General features: G+C 37.7%; 1 long non-coding RNA gene and 1 pseudogene across 1 annotated transcript; both read right to left on the reverse strand.

Moving 5' to 3' along the window:
- Positions 1-401: 401 nt before the first annotated feature.
- LOC122135651 lies at positions 402-812 on the reverse strand. The gene is made up of 3 exons (XR_006153643.1): positions 755-812; positions 585-678; positions 402-513 (listed from the first exon to the last, which is right to left on the reverse strand). It is a non-coding gene; the product is annotated as an uncharacterized LOC122135651 (long non-coding RNA).
- A 633-nt stretch (positions 813-1,445) lies between these two features.
- LOC122135703 overlaps positions 1,446-21,700 on the reverse strand; it is a 33,307-nt pseudogene continuing 13,052 nt past the window's right edge.

Raw genomic sequence — 21,700 nt, forward strand, 5'->3', positions numbered from 1 at the left:
CACGATGCAGTGCAAACATTAATTCATGTGCAACATTTGCAAAAGCACATGTTGCATACCCAGACACGACTTCAGCGTGATGATAGCATGCATCGAGAAGGAGTCCAGTTACTAGAGCGGTGTTTGCTGAGATTAAAGCTCATCCGGAAGCAGGAGTGTTTTGTTGATGTGTATGGTTTACCTCTCCAGATCTGTCAGTGTGCGTCTCTGCTCCGCTGAACGCGCGAAGCTCGGATAGAGAGCCACTCAGAAGAAAGAGAGCTGATGAAAGAGTGAGAGCAGAGTTCAACACCACATCATCTGTTCAGCTGAAGTCCTGCGGCTCTGAGGGTACCTGATACTGCGGCTGTTTCTTCAGCGATCTGATCTGTGCGTTCCTCCACAGAGCGACAGCAGACGGACTCTTCCACTCTCCCCGGTGAGATCAGGAGCATCGGTGTGCAGATCAGACTCGTCCTCATCACTCATGTGCGCTCGAGTCTCTGGGACGAGTCTGGACATCACATACTGAGCCTGAACACACACGGACGTGAATACCTGCACCCTGAAGATCAGATGAGCGACTATCGACATCGGTTCTGTACCTTTTTATAAAGTCTTTCTGGGATAAAGTTGTGGAGTTCTTCTGACTGAGCATTGGCTCTGCACAGCCCATAAGAGAGAACGGCCACACAGAACCTGAACAGAACACAACACTTATCGAACGTTACAGATCCAAGCAGCGTGTTCACGTGTGTGAGCTGTGGAGGCAAACCTGAGGCAGAGGGCCATGTGTGAGCGTGTGAGCAGATCAGAGCATGCAGAGAGACACTCGGGACACAGAGAGAGCGCCTGCAGAAGAGCCCATCAGCTGCAGCGGAGGACCACACGAGTCTGCAGTAATGCAGCCTCCACCTGCAACGCCGCCAACCCAAACACATTGAGCCGCGCTCAAAAGCACTGCCCTATAACACACACAGCATTAAACACACCAGCAGCACTCAGTGTGTTCACATATACGTACAGACCAAAAAGGTTTGGAAACATTACTATTTTTAATGTTTTTGAAAGAAGTCTCTTCTGCTCATCAGCCCTGCATTTATTTGATCAAAAAATACAGAAAAAACAGTAATATCGTGAAATATTAGTACAACTTAAAATAATAGTTTTCTATTTGAATATACTTTAAAAAAATAATTTTATTCCTGTGATGCAAAGCTGACTTTTCAGCATCATTACTCCCAGCCTTCAGTGTCACATGTAACATCCAGTCTATCACATGATCAGCCATTAGAAATCATTCTAATATTCTGATTTATTATGAGTGTTGGAAACAGTTCTGCTGTCTAAATATATTTGATGAATAAAAAGGTTAAAAAGAACTGCATTTATTCAAAATAAAAAAAATCTAATAATAATATATATTCTAATAATATATTTTCTTTACTATGCACTTTTTTATCAATTTAACCACATCCTTGCCTGAATAAAAGTATTGATTTTATTTAAAAAAAAAAGAAAGAAAAAAAAAATTACTGACCCCAAATTACTGACCATTAGTGTATATTGTTATTACAAAAATATTATATTTTGAAAACATAGCTTCTTTTTTTTATTCATCAAAAGTATCCTAAAAAAGGATCAACATGTTTCTGAAAAAATATTAAGCAGCAGAACTGTTTCCAACTTTGATAATGAATCATCATATTAGAATGATTTCTAAAGGATCATGTGATAATGATCCTAAAAATTCAGCTTTGCATCACAGAAATAATTTATATTTAAAGTATAATAATTTTATAAATACAATTATTTTAAATTGTAATAATATATCACAATATTACATTTTTTTTCTGTATTTTTGATCAAATAAATGCAGGCTTGATGAGCAGAAGAAACTTCTTTCAAAAACATTAAAAATAGTAATGTTTCCAAACTTTTGATCTGTACTGTATATATCACACTGAAACACCGCAGATACCTGGTACTGAAGCAGATCCCACAGTCTGTGTATCAAAGCTGAGACGAGCCATCTGTGAGCCAGCAGAACCTTCTATCCAAACACACTCGGCCATGAACCCTGCCTGAGAACAAAATCAATAACGCTGATGTTTAAGCGCATTTTAATGCTAGATTTGTCTAGTCTTATTTTTAGTTCTCTTAGGTCATCTCGAGTCCTGGCCCACTGGTTGAGAACTACTGCTACAACAATATTAGCAAAAGAATGTTCAAATACTGATTAATGATCATAATTGCTTCATTAGTAGTCAGCCTTGATGATGAAGGCTTAGTCTAAACAGACAATGGCTACAGAACTCAAACAGTCGGCTTTTGAAGCAGAACTAAGATGAATGTCAAACCTGTTAGGAGGCTTTACTCTGGACGCGTCCAGTAAACACAGACAGAAGCTCTGTAAGATCAGACTGGTGACCTGAAAGATGTGGACAGGGTCAGACTACAAATCGTCTGTCATCTTGAACATGAAAATAAAAAGAAAACATTCACAGCCAGCCCTTGTATTTCTGTTCAAGCTCTGAATGTTAGCAATGAAGTACTTCCGTCCGATTTTTAAATGGGGTTTAACCTGACCGATCTTCGTTCTTGTGTCTGGGTCACTGACCTGTTGGACAGTGAGAATGTTTACTGGCTAGAAGCTGCACAAACTATCACTTCATTTTCAGGTCAAAGAGCAAAGATAAGGGGACTAAAGCTTTGTTACAAGATAAAGAGCCAGCTTTAGTCTCATTACACAGCAAACCGCTGCTCCTTCGCCAACCATCAAGTTGTAAAGTGTTTAGTGTTACTGTGGCTTATGACGCCACTGAACCGGGAAGATCACATAACCTTGTGTCAAGCAATGTGAGGAGACGGACTCCACAAGAAGTTGAGAATCTGCACCAAACTAAGCACCAAATCCAACAACAAACCAGCTGCAAAATGAGCAGAATTAAAGGTCCATTTAATCCTGCAGAGATCACGGCTGGCGTGTGAATGCTTTCTGAAGGAGCAGCAGAAATCTGCGTTCATACAGCAGCGTGTGCTGAATCAGGTGAATCCCGGTTCAGTGTGATGACATCACTTCCTGTCTCTTCACCAGCACGCTCATTCCTCAAGGTCAGAGAGATCCTGGACAGCTGAGCACAAACATCTGGCAAGATAAAACACACAGCAGCGTTTAGAGCTCTGTTTTGGGCACAATGAGCTAAAAATAAATAAATAAATCAATTAAATAGTGTTTTAATCATTTTATTAGTGCTGTCAATCAATTTAAAAATATTAGCTAATTAATCACATTTTTCTGAACTTAATCACGATTAATCGCTCCATATTTAAAGGGGTCATATAATACTTTTTTAAAGATGATTATTTTGTGTATTTGGAGCAACAGAATTTGTTGACATGCTTTAATGTTCAATAAAGCAAATCTCCCCACATAGTGATGTAGAGATGTGGGGCGTGTTTAAACGAGGCGTTTCAGGGGGGCGTGGCAGAGTATTAACTTTGATAAAGAATATCTCTTTGGATTTGAGACTTTAGTCTTTGCAACTTTACACTCCAAAGAGAAAGAAAAAACTGAAATCGCATCATATGACCCCTGTAAAACAAAGGTTTTAAATATACTTTTATATTGCAATATTTTGTTATAAAACAACAAAGACATTATATTTTTAATATTTGTTTAATGGCATCTTTTTTAATGACTGAAGGCGAGCATCACTGATACCAATATTATTGATGTCTCTATGAATTATTTTTTTTCTAATACATAACCATTGACTATAGCCATTCAACATTACAGTATATTTGAGAGCTATGAATTTCAATATTTATTAGACTTTAAAAAATAATTTAAGTGAACCTAAAACAATCTTAACATAAATGCATTATAATAAATGTCACATGTAGCTACCTGTGCCCTTTAGCATGTAGGAAATACCAAAGTTATCAAACACTAAATTCTACATTAAACAGATTAATCCTTAAAGCTATGTGATTGATTTCCTCTTTTGTTCTTTGATGAACAGCATCACAGCGGCTGGTTATGAGGTTATTTTGGCTGCTTTAAGAGCCGCCGCTGCTGAACATGATGTAGATCTGATACACATCATAGTTTCTCATAACTCTGTACCTTTTCTGACCCACCTCAGGTCTTAAAGTCTCTATAATGAACTATAACGGGTGAGTTAGATGAGGGAGACAGTCCTGCTGCTCCAGGACTCTAGACTTGCTCTTAAATGGGACTCATATACAAATACTTACATGGCATGTACAGTTTTATAGGGATAGTTCACCTAAAAATTTAAACTCTGTCATTAATTACTCACCCTCATGTCGTTCCAAACCCGCAAGACCTTCGCTCATCTTTCAAGATATTTTTGATGAAATCCGAGAGCTTTCTGAACGAGAGCTTACTTTTTGTGTGCAAAGAAAACAAAAATAATGACTTTATTCAACAATCCTTCTTTTCTCTTCTTTGTTGAATAAAGTCAGTGCGGCTCATTCATGAAACATTCCTAAATATACAAGTAAATTCTGAGTAATTTGCCCATAAACAGACCTTCCCAGAAAACTCTCCTCCGGATTCACAAACGCTTCCTTAACGTCTGATTTGATAGTTAAACATGCGTATGTTAATTGATTCCAATCATTGGTAAATAGGGCGCTGGTGCACGCTCATTCACAATTCTCATAATCCCCGCCTATGAATTACAGTCCAGGAACACAGTGGAATCCAGTATATTGCATAAATGCATAAATGGACTAATAGGGAATATTTGGAAATATGTACATGTTTAATTGTTTGATTACGTGAGTGTGTTAGTATTACTAGTATCTCATTTTGAAGAATATTACTGGATATAAAAATGCAGCAACCAGCAATATTAACTTCTCTATTGTTGTAAGAGTGATGATTTGTTGGTGTAGTAGGCCTATTTGTCCCACCCCTCCTCCATTGATTCGACAGCTGGATAAAAAGTTACCTAGTTCGAAAAAAAAAAAAAAAAAAAAAGTTACCTAAAGCTAAACGGTTTATCAACTCTAAGCTACAAAAAAAAAAAAAAAAGTGCAAACGAACTTGTAATATATTATGATGGCAGTGCATCAAACTTCATTGTCATCAGTTTGCCAAAAGGAACACAGGACGTTTTACGCACCATTTACTCGTGGTAGGGAGCAGGTGTATATTTCTTTCATACCAACTAACATTTTGAAAATACAAACACTATCATGAATCCAAAAATTTATATCATAAAAGCTTTACGAATGATTTACACAAAAATTTGTTCTGCTGAGGCCCATTATGTTTGTTTTCTTTGCGCACAAAGTATTCTCGTAGCTTCATAACATTACAGCTGAACCAGTGATGTCACATGACCATGTCCTTACTACCTTTCTGAGCCATAAAACGTTTCAGTTCCATTGCTGTCTGTGCAGGGTCAGAAAGCTCTCGGATTTCATCAAAAATATCTTAATTTATGTTTTGAGGATGAACGGGTTCGTAACGATATGAGGGTGTGGAATTAATGACAGAATTTTCATTTTTGGGTGAACTATCCCTTCAAGGCAGCTTTAATGGCCTTTTTGATAACTTCATAACTTAACTGATGACATAACTACCACATTGCATGCTTGTAGTTTCTTTTGTGCTTTAATGTGAAATGATAAACAGAGCGCAAAGCCATATTTGTGCGTGCAATTGAAGAGCATGTGCTACAAACACAGTATACTGGCTGACAGGACGGAAAATTGGCTTTTACTGACATATGTCCTGACAGCATCTCATCTGAGCGCAGTTCACTCTTGTTCTGCTGAAGCTCGTCGTCACCTGTATCGTTTCTGCACTTGTTTGACTCGCACCTGGCACTGAGGTGTATTTGGAGAGCATGTCTGAAAAGTCTCCCATTAGATGTGGTCATACAGAGACGTTCTGCACTTAAATAAACACAGGAGCAGCAGTTGTGAGGGGGGTGGCCAACCTTAGCTCCGTCCCATGCTAATTGCATAAAATAATTTTAACGCATTAAGCTGAAAAAAAAAAAAAGTGTTTATGGGTTAATTCTGACAGCACTAAATTTTATATCACGAATAACTAAGGTATACCTTAATTTTGAAAATGTGTGTGTGTGTGTGTGTGTTTACCACCGTCAGTGGCCCCATCAGTCATCATTCTCCTCAAATGAAGGAACTGTTCCTGTAGAACCAGCAGGTGATCGTCCTCACTCGACTCACACACACCTCAACACACACAAACACACCTATATTAACAGAAGAACAGCTCTTAATAGCTGTTTGCTCACTGAAAACTCTACTAAAAGATACACAGCATTAAACCCACAATGGTCACAGAAAAAAATTGTACAACAGTTACCAATACATTTCAAGGCATCACCGGTACATCTACGCAAATGCAGTCTATGTACAGTAAAAACAGTAGACCAAATCTACAGTGAGCTGCGGACGCATAAACCCAGAGCTCCGTTAAACACGGTAATGAACACAAATCTCACAAGATGTTTCAATTTCAATTTTTACTTATTAACTTAAATTAAAATAAATGCATTGCTTGATAATGACACCTAATAAAGCTACTCTCAGATCATGATCTTTAAATTACTGTTTTTTTTTTTTAAAAGGTCACTGTGCGGTCCTGTTAGATATTTACTAATATTTATGCTGTCATGTCCTATTTCCTTGATAACCACATGTAAACTTTTCTAGAAAACCCCTCAGCGGTTCTCTGTGAACTCTTGTTCTGATGGTAATATCAGCAGGATCGAGGCCGGCAATTCTATGCTCTAACAAAAATACATGTTTGAACGCACATATAGCAAACTAATAATAATAAAAGAAGACTTCAATTAAGTATCTTTAAAGTTATAATTTACTCTTTAAAATTAGAATGATTTTAAATATGTATTCTTCATATGATCAAAGTGACAGAAATGATGTGATGACGCACCTTCTTTCTGTCTGTACGTCTCTCTCTGACAGGACTCTGTATATGATGTGTACAGGCTGCCGGGAATCTTATCTGCCCTGTTCATTTAAAACAAAACAAAAAACCCAAATACAAACATACATTCATATAAATGTCAACAGACAATATAAACACAAACATTTCCAAAACCGGTAAAATGACGTACACTGTTCTGTTAAAGTGCATTAATAGAATGTGTAATAAAGTGATGCCTACTTTCTCAAGGCCTCAATGAACATCATTCTGGCATCTGACATCACAGGAAGCTGCAATGAAAAATAAAATCTGATAACCATTAAAAACAAGCTCAACATTTCACTAGGCATCCATGAAGCCCTAAAGCATCCGATAGTCCCTTCCCTGCATAACATGCATGGGTTACGTGGGATCTGCCTCAGAGACTCTGAACTTCTCTCTCAGCTGACATTGTACTGTGGAGTACACATGCCCCTGTGTCAGGACCTAATATACGGATAGCCAGATGCCCACCCTCCATCTAAATCTTGAGCGAGTGGACTGAAAGATGACGATGATACTCACCACACGTGGAGAAAGGAGAGCAGGGAGGAATCGAGACAGGAAATACGGCCTCCTAAAAATACTGAAGACAAGGAACACCACGCTCACAATACAGTTTGAATAGGTATGTGTGTGTTTGTGTCTGACAGTACCTGGCCTCTATCACTGTTGCTGGGATCTTACTGGTGGTCAGGAAAAGCGTCACGGCCTTCTCAACATCCTGCTGTGCTGGACACTGAAAATACAACAGTTCAAGGTTGTCGATAAAGCTGAAAAAACTACATTTGCACAAAAAAAAAAAAATCAATTATATGAGAATTCTGAAGTGTTATGTTATTTACCACAAAGTGGTATTTAAAATGTATATTTTGTTTTAAAATAAATTGCATAATATTGTAAAATCAAAAGCGTTAACCCAGGCTCTCAGGACAGTTTCGGTGTTCAAAAGCTGGTTACCGATGTAACTGTTGTTTCTCTGAAATCTGTATCTACAGAATCATCTTAGCCTTCATAACCAGTGTTGTTTCATTTCTCCTGACGGATATGGTGTTATAGGAGTAGATGACCCATACCAACAAAGGAAAGTAAGAGAAAACCAAGGATCACTGGTGAAGTACAGCCAAACTCACATCCTGAGATGAAGAAACACTGACCTTCTCACTAAAGTACAGGGAGAGGCACATCTCACTGCAGCACAGCACACTCTAAAAGAATTATTAACATGTTTTTCTGATATTATTGTTGGTCACTGTAAAGGGGGCGCTAGTGAGCTATGGGTAGTTCGGTATAAACCATGTGTGGTTAGAGGAGGAGTCAGTTCACTATGGAGAGGGAGGTGTGGCCTATCTGTTCTTGACTCACAAGCTGAAGTCCAAATTGGGAAACTTTGATTGGTGTTGGTAAGCAATGTGGTTTTTTTTTTTTTTTTTTTTTTCATTTTTGTTTGTTTTATTTTTTGTTTATTTAGTGTGTATGTGTGGGTTTTTTTTTATGTATGAATTTATTTTTTGTTCTATTTCACGGAGTGGGTTAACGTGGGATGCTAGACCTGCATGGTGAGTCCTGCACAAATAGCAGCACGGAGCCTCGTGCCTGATGAAAATTGAGTGTACACGTCAATCTGTGTGAAGTTCTGTTTGGGGATAATGCTGTGCAAGGACTGTATATCCTCTTTTTTTTCGATTGAGTTCAACACTTTTTGGGGGGGGGGGGGGGCTTGTAGACAATGGACATTGGCTGTTTTGGACACTCCTCATCTACAGCATTGTCAACCAGATAAGATTGACCATTTTCTTTATTTCTCGGATGTGTTTGGGTTCATTGGTAAATGTGGTATTAAGCTTTTCTGTAGTGGGAAAGTTGTATGAAGTATCAATCTAAATGCAATACACATTGTTATAAAATATGCAATATGAACAAACACCGGTTCCTCCCAAATACAGATGTATAACCAAAGCTTTTGCATGACAGGGTAGCGGTTATAATGTCAATAAGAGAAACACCCCTGAAAGCAGCTCACGAAGAGGAAACAGCCCTGGTGGAATGGCAGCAACAACCCACCTCAATGGCCTCTGCTTAGAGGAGCACCTTCATTAGCAACTCCATAATGGACAAACATCTGTTTTGATTGTCTTTACAGTGTTGTAGCCTTTACACAACACCTCAAGGTTTGCACAGGAGCAGAAGCTATTCAAGAACATTTTGCAGGACTGTGGGTCGCCAGGAGCAGGGTTGAAGAATATTCCATTCTCCCCAATCAGCGCTGCTCTAGCCAACTGCGTAAATGCCCACACTTTAAATAAAAAAAAAAAAAAACGGAAGCGGGAGAGAGTGTGTGTGTGTGTGTGATTATGGCATCTACAGGGTCAGATCAATAGTTGGTAAATTAATACTAAAGAAAAACTTATATAATATAAGATTACTTCGGCTTCAAAATGACAGACACCAAACAAAAAATGTAACATTAATTTGCAAGACACAAGACTGTGTCACAACACATATAAGGAGCTCCCTGATCTGTTCTGTTTTTTCTGCTTTCTTTAGTTTAGAATATAAGTTATATTATGTTTTTTTTTTTTTTATTAAATTTATCTTAATAAATGTAAATTCAGTCTAACTGCTTTGCTAATCTCACTTGGATGAAATGAAACATTCAGCACATTTTTCACTTGTTCTTAAAATCCCAAATACTTAAAAATTAATAAATCAGCCTATGTAACCCATGTAATACTTTAATAATTGACTTAAGTAATATAGTTATTTATTTGCACAAAAGACTAATCTTTCCTGTGAAATTCAGTAATTAAGTAAATTCTGTAAAAGTAGGAATACCATTATCAGGGTGCGATTTGTGAAAAAAACAGAGGGGGGATATGGAGTCAAAGTAATACCATATATATACGCAAAAAAATAAAGTTTTGCAAACGAACATTAAAGTATTGAGGAAAATAATTTTGCTTTCTGTAAACAAAAATAAAGAATTGCAAAACATAAATGATACCACGCGAAAGCAATGATTTTGCAATACATATTTTCTATGGTCATATCTATTACTTTATTTGCAACACTGATTTTAAAACATGCATGTTTCGTTTTATTAACTTTATTAACAAATGTATATGGGTATTAGCAGCGTTTGCTCAAGTTTAAAGAAGTTGTTACCATGCACATCTGCTGCTTTTTATTTCTCTCGATGTGCACACTTTTATAGCATTAAAATGTGTATTGTTTCATTTGGTTAACTGCATGTGTATTAACAGTGTTTGTTTAAGATCTCTTGTTAATAAAGTTAATAAAACAAAACCATGCATGTTTTAATGCTAGTGAATAAAAGGATGCGATCCACTCGCATGCAATCTGCTCATCATGACAGTACCTGGATCAGTGAGCTGCGTCTCGGGCCGATGACGTCACTTCCAGGGAGGCAGTGTTGTCAAACACACGCCCCTGGCCCCCCCCTTGACCTCCACCCCCACGTCAAAACAGCGCCACAAAGCGAGAACGCGCAGAACGGAAAAAATGAAGCGCACAGGAAAAACTGCAGCACAAGCTCAAACTAGACCGACACGCAAAATAAAATCAGTGTTGCAAATAAAATTGTAGAAATAACCATGGAAAATATGTATTGCAAAATCATTGCTTTCGCGCTGGGGTATCATTTATGTTTTGCAATTCTTTATTTTTGTTTGCAAAAAGCAAAATTATTTTCCTCAATCCTTTAATTTTCGTTTGCAAAACTTTATTTTTTTGCGTATATATATGGTATTACTTTGACTCCATAGGGGGATGCTTTTGAAAATTTTTATGAAATGTTTTTAATACGACGGAAATTGTATTTAGTGTGATCTCAGTTTAATAAAAACATTGTAAGCCTACGTTAGGCCTATTAATTGTAATGATTTAATGTCCACGGTTATTCAAAAAACAAATTACATCGAGAAAAGAAAGCGAGCAAAGAACGAGCAGAACAACGGAGCTTTTTGAAACTCCGAATGAGTTAAACCATTGCATCGCAAAATGATTTCACTCTTTCGATGCGCTTCAATCGGATCGCGTATCGCGAATCATTTGATTCAGATCTGTACGTCAGAGCGGGTTTGCATGATGTTTTTATCCCCACCGGGGATAAAAGTTATTCAGCAGAGGCAGGGATGCATAGACCAGAGGTGGGGAAAACCCTGACCATTATAATATTCCCTCCTCGCAAAACACAAAAGAAAATTGAATGAATTTAAGGGTCATAATGGAAACCATAATAATTTCTGTGATGATTTCTATTGTTATTTTAGTTTTTTTTCTTTCTTTCTTCATCAGGATAATGATACCCATGCTATGCTGCACACTATTGACAATATTAAGCTGAGAATTGACTTTGCGAAATTAAAATCGCAAATCAAATCGCAATCGGAATATCGGTCCGAAAAATCACAATTACATATTTTCCCCAAATCGCACAGCCCTAACGGACAGTGTGCGGACCGCTGCATAACGTATATGATCAAAGTATACTTAAGTCTGCTCTTATAATCCAGTCAGAATGATAGGGTGATTTCACCAGACTAGTACTAGTTCACACTTGCCCATGTGCTGATGATATCGTTAGTGAAATTATATTAGCTACTCATTTTGTGCCAGGGCCAAAACAAAACTGTTTGGGTTAGGGATGCTTCTTTTTAACCGGTTAACTGACTGTTAAGAATTTTGACCGATTAATACAATCAGTAAAACAATTTAAAAAGCAATTTATTTATTTTCAGTAATTTATCCAAATATTTAAAAAGGTTTGCTGCATGGTTAAAATATGTTACACGTATAAAAAAAATGGCTTTTTAGAGAAAAAAAACAAGTTGCATATAAGAAGTCGCATTTTATTATTTCATTCAGAAATAGGCATAATGCCGAAGCAAAATGTTTACAAACATGATAATAAACTGTAAACATAGCTACCCTCACTCCACAACAAATCCTTTCAATTAACAGTATTTAGAAAAGAACAAGAATAAAAAAATAGGCCTTTCAGAATTATAGCAATATAAACGACAAGCCATAACGAATTTATTTAGGCTAAAACAAAACTGAAATATTTGAATGCCAAATTATTATTTATTATGTAGCCTACTTCACTCGCATTCTAATATCCATGTAAAACAAAATATTTTGCATAACATCACAGCGGTGTGGTGATAACACTTAACGGCACAGATTTTACAACATATTTAATCTGAGCAGTGTGTTTTTCTCCATATGTTTGACTGACTGTATTTTATTATGATAATCAACAGGCTGCATTGTCAAGGTAGCAAAGCTTAACGGTGTGCGCGCATGGCACCAGCGCAATCACTCAAATTTTTTCCTTCTAAAAGTGGAAACAACTACTCCTTTTAGTCAAAGATAATCGGAATTGTAAACAGTAAGCAGTACATTCACAATAAAAACAACTCTTTGTGCATAAAATAAGCCTAAAGAAAAATAGGATGCCGCTTTCTGCCGTCTGATTTCCTTTCGCGCACAACACTCAAATGAACGGAAACTGTGTTTTCCGTTCATTTTATTAATTTATTAAGTAAAAATAGATTTATATATTAGGCCCATTTATTCGTCATATATATATATATATATATATAGCTTTATTATGTTTTTCTCTGCTCGCAGAAGCGCTGCAGCTGCGTGATGTGATGCATGTGGCCAATGAAGCTTTTTGCAGTTATTTAAAATCTGCACAATAATCTAGAAAGAATGTGAATCAACACCACAACAATGGAAGCAGCAAACTAAAACTAGCAGCAAAACAGCTGTCGGAATACTTCTGACCCCTCAAGCACACCCCTGAGGAATGCAATTCATACATATGTGTATTTTCATTCAAGTTTGAAATCACCATGAAATCAACAGACTTGACTGTGTTTGTAACACTCAAATGAACAAGAACAAGCTTTTACACGACTTACTTCCACCACACCAGCAGATCCGTTCACCACCTCAAAGATTCCCGTCTCCTCCAGCGACACCTGCATGCACACTACAGTTAGTCCAGCACAAACCCATCCGTTTCTACGCAGAAGAAAACAGGGACCCCACAGCTGTTCAGACCTTCAGATCTCTCAGTCGGGTCTTGGCAAGGGTGACGTACTCTTGCAGCAGAGAACGATACTTTCCTCCCAATGTACGGAGGATGCATTACATGAACCTAAAGAACAAGCAGAGGAATGAAAGGAAATATGACGGGAGATGGGTTGCACTTAGATCACAGAACCCTGAGTGCGTGTCTGACCTTTAGATACTGTGGGGGTTCATAAGGAACGAGGTCTGACAGGGAACTTCAGGAGAAACACAGTGGACTTCTTGCTTTTAGCATGATAACCGCTGGAGCCACCAAATGACAACTAATAAAAAAAATACAAAAACAAGATATTATAAAAAAAAAAAAAAAATCTCAAATTTAGGTAAAGGCTACTAATGCGTTTAATATGTATGTGAGTGCTTGAAGACAAAGCACAGACTTTAAACCAATCACTGTATGAGGGGAAAGACAGCAGGACCCTCGAGCGACGCCTGACGGGCCAACAGGAACAGCGTGATCATCTTCTCCACATCGTAACGGTCAAACGCTGACCTCAGCAGCCTGGACAGCAGATCTGAACACAGAGACAGACACTGCAGGACGTGTAATTTCTCCCTCAGTGTTCATTCATCAGACGCTGAAGAGCACTGGCGTGTACCTGTGAGGCAGCGCTGCGTCTGAGAGTGATAGATCAGCAGATGAGACAGACACGAGAGAACGTGACGCCAGTTCACCTCATGAGTCTCTAAGATCTGCTGCATCTGACTCAGCACACACTCCACGCTGAAGACAAGACAGACCTGGCAGACACACAGAAGGGACACAGCTGTTACTCTGGGTCAGACGCTGAGCTCCCTCTCTTTTAAAACAAGAAAGGGACAGTTTAAGCAATAGCAGAGCCTGTGGAAGAGGTATCTTCGGTTTATTGTGATGGTCTCGTCAGGTTTAGAGGACACAGGTAGTAATGGCACTGAGAGAGAGCTGAAGGTCCTCTGCTGTGTGTTCAGGGAATGTTCCAGCATCTTGTTCTTAACAAACAGGTGTCTGAATTTTTTCCTGCTAGGTTTAACTGTGTAACTGAGTGTTACAAGAGTAGCTCACTTCCAGAAAATAAATCTCCTGATCATTTACTCACCATTTACTCTTTCTGTCTTCAGTCGCAAAGAAATGACGGTTTTTGAGGAAAACATTCCAGGATTTTTCTCCATATAATGGACTTCAGTGGGGACCAACGGCTGAAGATCAAATCACAGTTTCAGTGCAGCTTCAAAGAGCTCGACACGATCCCAGCCGAGGAATAAGAGTCTCATCTACTGAAACTACATGTCGTTTTCTCAGAAAAAATAAATAAATACTGTATATACATGCAATACTTCGTCACACATAACCTTTTTAACATGATTACGTAATGCGTGAAGTCCAGCTAGTGTAAGACGAGCATTTAGGTTTAAAAAGTATATAAATTACTATTTTTTTTTTTTTAGAAAATTACATGTCGTTTCTCTAGATAAGACTCTTATTCCTCGGCTGGGATCGTGTAGAGCTCTTCGAAGCTGCACTGAAACTGTGATTTAGACCTTCAGCCCCTCGGTCCCCATTGAAGTCCATTATATGGAGAAAAACCCTGGAATGTTTTCCTCAAAAACCGTCATTTCTTTGCGACTGAAGACAGAAAAACATGAACATCTTGGATGACCTGGTTTGAGTAAATTATCAGGAGATTTTAAATCTGGAAGTGAACTACTCCTTTAAAGGTGCTGTATGTAGGATTGACACCGAGTGGTTGAACTAGGTATTGCAGTCCAAATTCAAAATATTGGAGAGGGTTTTTGCACCCGGCCCCTCCTCCTCAGACTTGACACACACACACAGGTTACCAGATTGACGACATCAACAGGAACGAGCACACTTGAGGATGAATGAAATTAAATAAAATATGCTGTGTTTTCCGCCAACTGGCTCGACATTCCGGCCCAGAATGCAAATTAATTCAGTATCAACAAAATTCATCTTTGCAATGCAGAGGTAACACAGAAGCTGCATCTGAAGAGGCATTTAGATATATTTACACACTTTTCAGTGCAGAACACAAATGCATTTAACCTGCCATTACAAAATGTAATTTAGCAGACGCTTTTTTATCCAAAGTAGAAGCAATCAGACCAACAAGAGAGAGCAACAAACAATATACAAGTGCTGTGACAATAAATATGAGTGTGAGTATAAAAGTCATTTACCTTCGAAAAAAGAGCCGTCAATAATGGAAGCGTTTTAGCAAAGCTCCATTCACTCTGTGCAGCGATGACATCTGACACTACACAAATCACAATTATAAACAATTACACACGCTTCAAACTGCTACAAAGACAAATGACAAACAGGAAAGAGCAAGGCTGGGTATCGAGTTCGATTGCCAGTAAGCATGCAGCATGCTTGATGTGCCTAAATCAAGAGCTGGTGATTGGCTCTGGTGAGGCCGTGCAGGATTGTGGCATCTTCGAATATTTATTGATTATTATGGTGAATGACGTCAAGTTGACCGTTGCAAGATTGTGAACCCGTCCACGTGCTTGGAGCTGTCGAATGAGGCATCTACCTTTACATATCTATGCTACTGAGGCTGTAGTGTAAAAGCGTCCAAACCCCCATAGATCTACGGCCACGTTTACACTAGTGCATTATTAAATTTTATATTTTTTATATATATATATATATTAGGGCTGTCAAATGATTAATCACGATTAATCACATCCAAAATAAAAGTTTTGTTTACATAATATATGTATGTGTACAGGGTATATTTATTATGTATATATAAATACACACACATAAATTATATATTTAGAAAATATTTACATGTATATACATTTATATATTTATATTCTTATATTTTATATTATATATAAATATATTTAATATATAAACATAACATATTCTTCTTAAAATATATACATGCATGTGTGTGTATTTATGTGAGTGAAGTTATGTTGGGAAAATTATGTTGTCTAATGTTGGGTATTTGTGTTCTGCATTTAACCCATCCGAAGTGCACACACACAGAGCAGTGCACACACACACACACTGTGAACACACACCCGGAGCAGTGGGCAGCCATTTTATGCTGTGGCGCCCGGGGAGCAGTTGGGGGTTCGGTGCCTTGCTCAAGGGGCACCTAATCGTGGTATTGAAGGTGGAGAGAGAGAACTGTACATGCACTCCCCCCCACCCACAATTCCTGCCGGCCCGAGACTCGAACTCACAACCCTTCGATTGGGAGTCCGACTCTCTAACCATTAGGCCACGACTCCCCCATAAATATATACATAATAAATATACATATTTATTATGTATATATTATGTATATATAATATAAATATAAATATACAAATATAAATATAAATATATACATAATTTATATATACATAATAAATATACACAGTATACACACATATATTATGTAAACAAAACTTTTATTTTGGATGTGATTAATCATGATTAATCATTTGACAGCCCTAATATATATATATATATATAGCTGCAAGCAGGGATTATCGGGGTTCAAGCACTTTAAGGAATTTAAAGGGTCATGAAACCCCAGACTACTTTTTCCTGAGATTTTAGCAGAGATGTTTGTGTTGCACATCATAGGAGACCATGTTAGCATCCGATAATTTTAACTGTTGGAGAAAACTGGTTAAGTTTAAGCTTTTCTGCGCTATTTTCATCTCTGCGCTATTAAAATATACATTGTGTTGACGTCACTATTTGTGACGTGGCAATGGACTACAGTCCATCGATGATGCGTCGGTGTCTATTAAATTATTCATGAGACTGCCTGCTCTTATCCTATGAGAAGACACTTCACTTAATTATTCACAACAGCATGTGTTGATTTGCTATGACAGACGTTTCAGACTGTGAGATGAAATCACGCACACTGACTGAGAAACGTTCATGGATCGAATGAGAGTGTTTGTTTTTGCTTTGTAATAAGAGTTCGGCACAAACGCGTCAAAAGTCTTATATAAATACCACAGATTAAGCCTTATAAGTTCTCAGAGGTGCAACAGTGCGTTCATATATATATATATATATATATATATATATATGTGTGTGTGTGTGTGTGTGTGTGTGTGTGTGTGTGTGTGTGTGTGTTTCGATGCAGAGTGCAAATGGCTGTGCATTTATTTGTGTTTTTAGCACATGGGAGCGAAAAGAAACTGTCTGAATGTGAAGCTGTGTGTGTTGTCTGTCTCCTCACTTCCCCCTCCTCCGCTCCGCAGCACACCACGCCCACTTTTTTTAGCCTTTTTTAAAACTGTGGTGAGAACTAACCGGTGCTGAAACGGGTTTCATGACCCTTTAAAGGACATAGAAAAAAGACATTACGTATTTTTTAGCAAGCCTGCAACCACCTAAATCAATGAATAAAATATTATTTTTGGCAAATCCAGGTAATGTATCCAGGTAACCATACAAATACGATGATTTTTAATGTTTATGACTGTTATAGCGCCACCTATGGTCGGATTGGAGGAATTCGCAAAAGTATAAAATGTCAAATTGTGACACTTTGGACAGAGACACTGCATAGCAATTTTTATGTTGATTGGACAAATACTTGCACAGTTATAGCTTATACTTATAGCACCACCAAGTGGCCAAGCTCTGCAATTTTTTTTCCATGTGACCTCGAGCGCTTGGATAAGTGTTCAGAGTTTGGCAAAGATACCTCATTCAGTTCAAAAGTTATATCCTATTTAGTAAAAGTGGCCCTGTCCCTTTCAAACGTTTTGGCGTTCCTTTGCGAGGGCGAACCGAAAGTTCAACTTTTTTGTTAATTATTGATATTCACTCTCCAGAGAATCTTTCTGCACTGGTTTGGTTCCAATCGGGCAAAAACCTAGGACTAGTTTGCAAAAGACGGTCTTTCAAAAAATCCAAAATAACCAAAATTTTATTGGTGACAATCGAATCCGATACGTTTTGTCTGGCGTGAGCCAAGGTTTTCAACGATATAAGACGCATGAGCCTGCGACTAACGGTTTAGGATTTTCTACTTTTGATCGCTGTAGCGCCCCCGTCAGGCCGATTGGGTCGCGAGCCTTGCTGACGTTGTAGACAGTGTAAGTGTACGAAGTGTACTACCTTCCCTCCAAGTTTCAAGTCTCTACAGCTTACGTTTTGGTCTGCCTAATCAGTTTTGAGTGGAGACTGCTGATCCTTGGCCTTTCTATCAATTACTGTTGGGTTTCCACCTTTCATGTTTGAACCCCTAAGAAAAAACACACCGGTAGAGACAAGCAGCTAATGCTCATCAGATCGCGTAAATCAGTGAAAAATGAGTAGAAATTATAATTCTGTCTATGCTATGCGTTTTAAAATGGAAATCCCACTAGTGTAAACACAACCTAAAAGATGTGGAAACGGAAAACCATTAAAACTATTTACATTTTATTTATTGTGCTGGTTATATTTTGTTCATTTGTGCAGTGGCTCAGGAGATCAGGCTTTGAGTCTAAAAACATACTGAAATAATAAGAATCCAGAAACGGATTTCATAGACTGACAGAATCTTAGACCGTCAACACACTACAACCATCTCCAAGCGGTGTCTCTAAAATTCATACTGTACAGTCATGTTCTGTATGTGCTGTTCACTTGTTTATTGTTTAAACAACAACCATCTACCCTTTCCTAATAAAGCATGAAGACAACATATTTAAGAAACAAATCAGAGAGAAGTCTCACCTTTAAAAATGGGTTGGTATGTAAGGACACGCGTGAGCGTGTGTGTGAAAAGAACCGCTGCAATGTGTCTTCAGTAACACAGCCACCAAACACTGAGACGTCAAACACCTGAACCCTAACAGAATCAGAACCAGAATCAGCTGTACTCACCAAGTGTGTGCAAACACACAAGGAATCTGCTGTTGTCTTTTTTAGGAGCTCTTGGTACAAACAAAGTACATATGACATTGACAACAGAAAGAACATTTAAATAAGACTATAATAATAATAATAATAAGAAAATAATAATAATAATAATAATAATAATAATAAGGCGGTATGCATCTGGAACAGAAGATTTCTGTAAGGATTTGTGCATTATTTACTATATATACAGCTGTATAAATAAAAATAAATGTATGTATTTACATAATATTTGAGAGAGAGGCAATAATTAGTTATTAAGACAAGAATCACAGAAGGGGCGGTTATTTCTGTTTAAGCTGGAGATGGCATGAAGACAAACTGTTTTTATGCCTAGATGTTCGAATGGATTACTAATTTTCAGGGATGAAATAATGCATCTGGAAGCTGAATTCCACATTGTGAACCAAATTTGAAGCACACTATAATACACAGATACAAAAAAAACTATTACTATTCACTCATAACATTTACCAGAAGCCAGCGGCTGACATCTCAGTGCCTTTAACACTCAGTGAGTCCAGCAACCCTAAAGATCAAACACAAAACATAGCTCATTAATTCTTTTTTTACCTTTTTTTTTTTTTTTAAGTTGACTTTATTGAAAGATATAGCCCACTACATGGCACTGCCTGATTATTAAATGTGTACATTTCCCAGCGTAGTTCAGCATGATATCCTGCAGTGAGTCTCAGACTTACATGAGATCATGGAGTCCAGAATCCAGCAGCATGTCTGAGAGAGTTTATGACCGGAGTCTTCAAACGCCCTCCGCACCAGAACACACACTACAGCTACAAATAAAAACATAACCAATAATTAAAAAAAAAAAAATAAAAAAACCCACACTACACTACAGAAACACAACCTCATCTAAAAACACAGAAGAGCACGAGTGTCCAAACTCCAAAGATGAAACCGAGCTGCACTTACAGAGCTCTCACTGAAACAAATCTGGAAGTTTTATCATGAACTGAAATGGACACATCACACACTGCATATGTAGATGAGGTACTATAGGTCATTATTAAACACAAGGACCAGATCTACATCCATCTTTATGTGGGTCAGTGAAGAATAATCAAATTTAGTATTTTCTCTTTTCTTTTACTTCATTTTAATTATTTAACTATTACACTGTATTGGTTTGGTTCTTTTTTTTCCTTTTTTTTAATTTCTGCATGTTGCTTTGCACTATTTTCATTTGGTACTGTTAATTTGTATAATTATATGCAATGCTTTGGCAATTTTTAAGTAAGATATTATAAAGTATACTCTGTGTGTAAGGCAGAGAGAAATATTTGTTACTGGAGAGAATCTGATGTTGTATCTGATGGTCATCCGGTGTGGTTTTCATGGCAGCACATAAAGCCTTCAGCTGATCAGTGATCCACGCGCTCGCAGCTGCATCTCTGCTCATCACATAAGAAGAAACATCACATGTGGCGACTGCGCAGACTACAGAATCTCCTGCATCTCATGTCATGACTGCAATACCTTTCCAGCATGAAGTCCAGCGTGAGGATGTTGTGAGTGTGCAGATGATAAATCACCTCCAGCACGGGCTGTGTGCACAGAAAACACTAGTGAATTCACAGAAGCCTGTTTCTGAGTAAAGCAGAGAACAGCGTGTTTTTGAGCAGCTGTCATCATGGGGACCAGCAGCTGCTCAGGTGACTTCAGGTTTTACCGTTAATAGCTTTACTACAGTCATATACACTAAAGGCAAACCTGATCCACACACAGACTTACACACCTGGAGTTTCCAGTATTCCTGCCAGAGGAGCTCGGGACTGAATATTCCAGCAGACACCAGCGCTTGAGCAGACTTCAGTAATGCACACACATCAGACTGTTAAAAACAGAGTTTTAATGTATGAATGCATCGATCAGAATGTAAAAACAATCAGCTGTCTCAGAACAGGGCTCCAGACTAACATCTGAGAGCAGTGGCACCAGCTCTACTGAGCTCCACAGGTGACGGTGTCAGGAGCAGATTTGGTAGCACTAAATAAAGAGAATTTAATTATGAAATTACTATTGTTTTGCATTAATAACTCTTATTTCTAATAATATTACCTGTTTATTTCTTGGTAAGTATAGTTAAGCACTGAGCTTGAGTTGGGAAGCACACAAAAATTTACTTTTTTTTTAACAACAGTAATGTGCAAAATCAGATTTAAGGAAAATTAAGATATTCTACTCTTATTAAATGTACCATTCTTCTTTATCTACAGTACTATATGGAACTGACCGACAACTTCAGCGATTATAAAAAGGAGTACTCTGCTTTATGTGTGATTCGGTCACAAAATGAGAAGGCACTTTGAGATTTTTCTTACTTCATACACAAACTGATTTCTTGATGATTTGATATTATGTAATAGTGATTTTATAATTTCAAAATATAAAGCAAAAAGTAGAAATGAATGACTAATAAGCCAATAAGTGCTCCTCTGCTGACATCTACTGAATATATAATAACATTTAAACTGGATAATCTTTAGAGCTTTAAAGTGCTGGAAATAGTTGTGTGAAAAATCACTGAAAAGTGCTCGATTTTCCCTGAATTTCAGGTTGTAATTACAAGTAGTTTGACCTGTTCATAACAGAATTCTGTGCAGAATTTGAATGCTTCTCACTGAATCTCGCAGCGCTGTGCAGTAAAAGTGTTTCTGAATAAACCTGTTTTGAGCTCGCACCAGTTTGATGTTTCTCATATGCAGTGC

This window comes from Cyprinus carpio, chromosome A25, assembly GCF_018340385.1.
Source record: "Cyprinus carpio isolate SPL01 chromosome A25, ASM1834038v1, whole genome shotgun sequence".
Taxonomy (NCBI): Eukaryota; Metazoa; Chordata; class Actinopteri; order Cypriniformes; family Cyprinidae; genus Cyprinus; species Cyprinus carpio.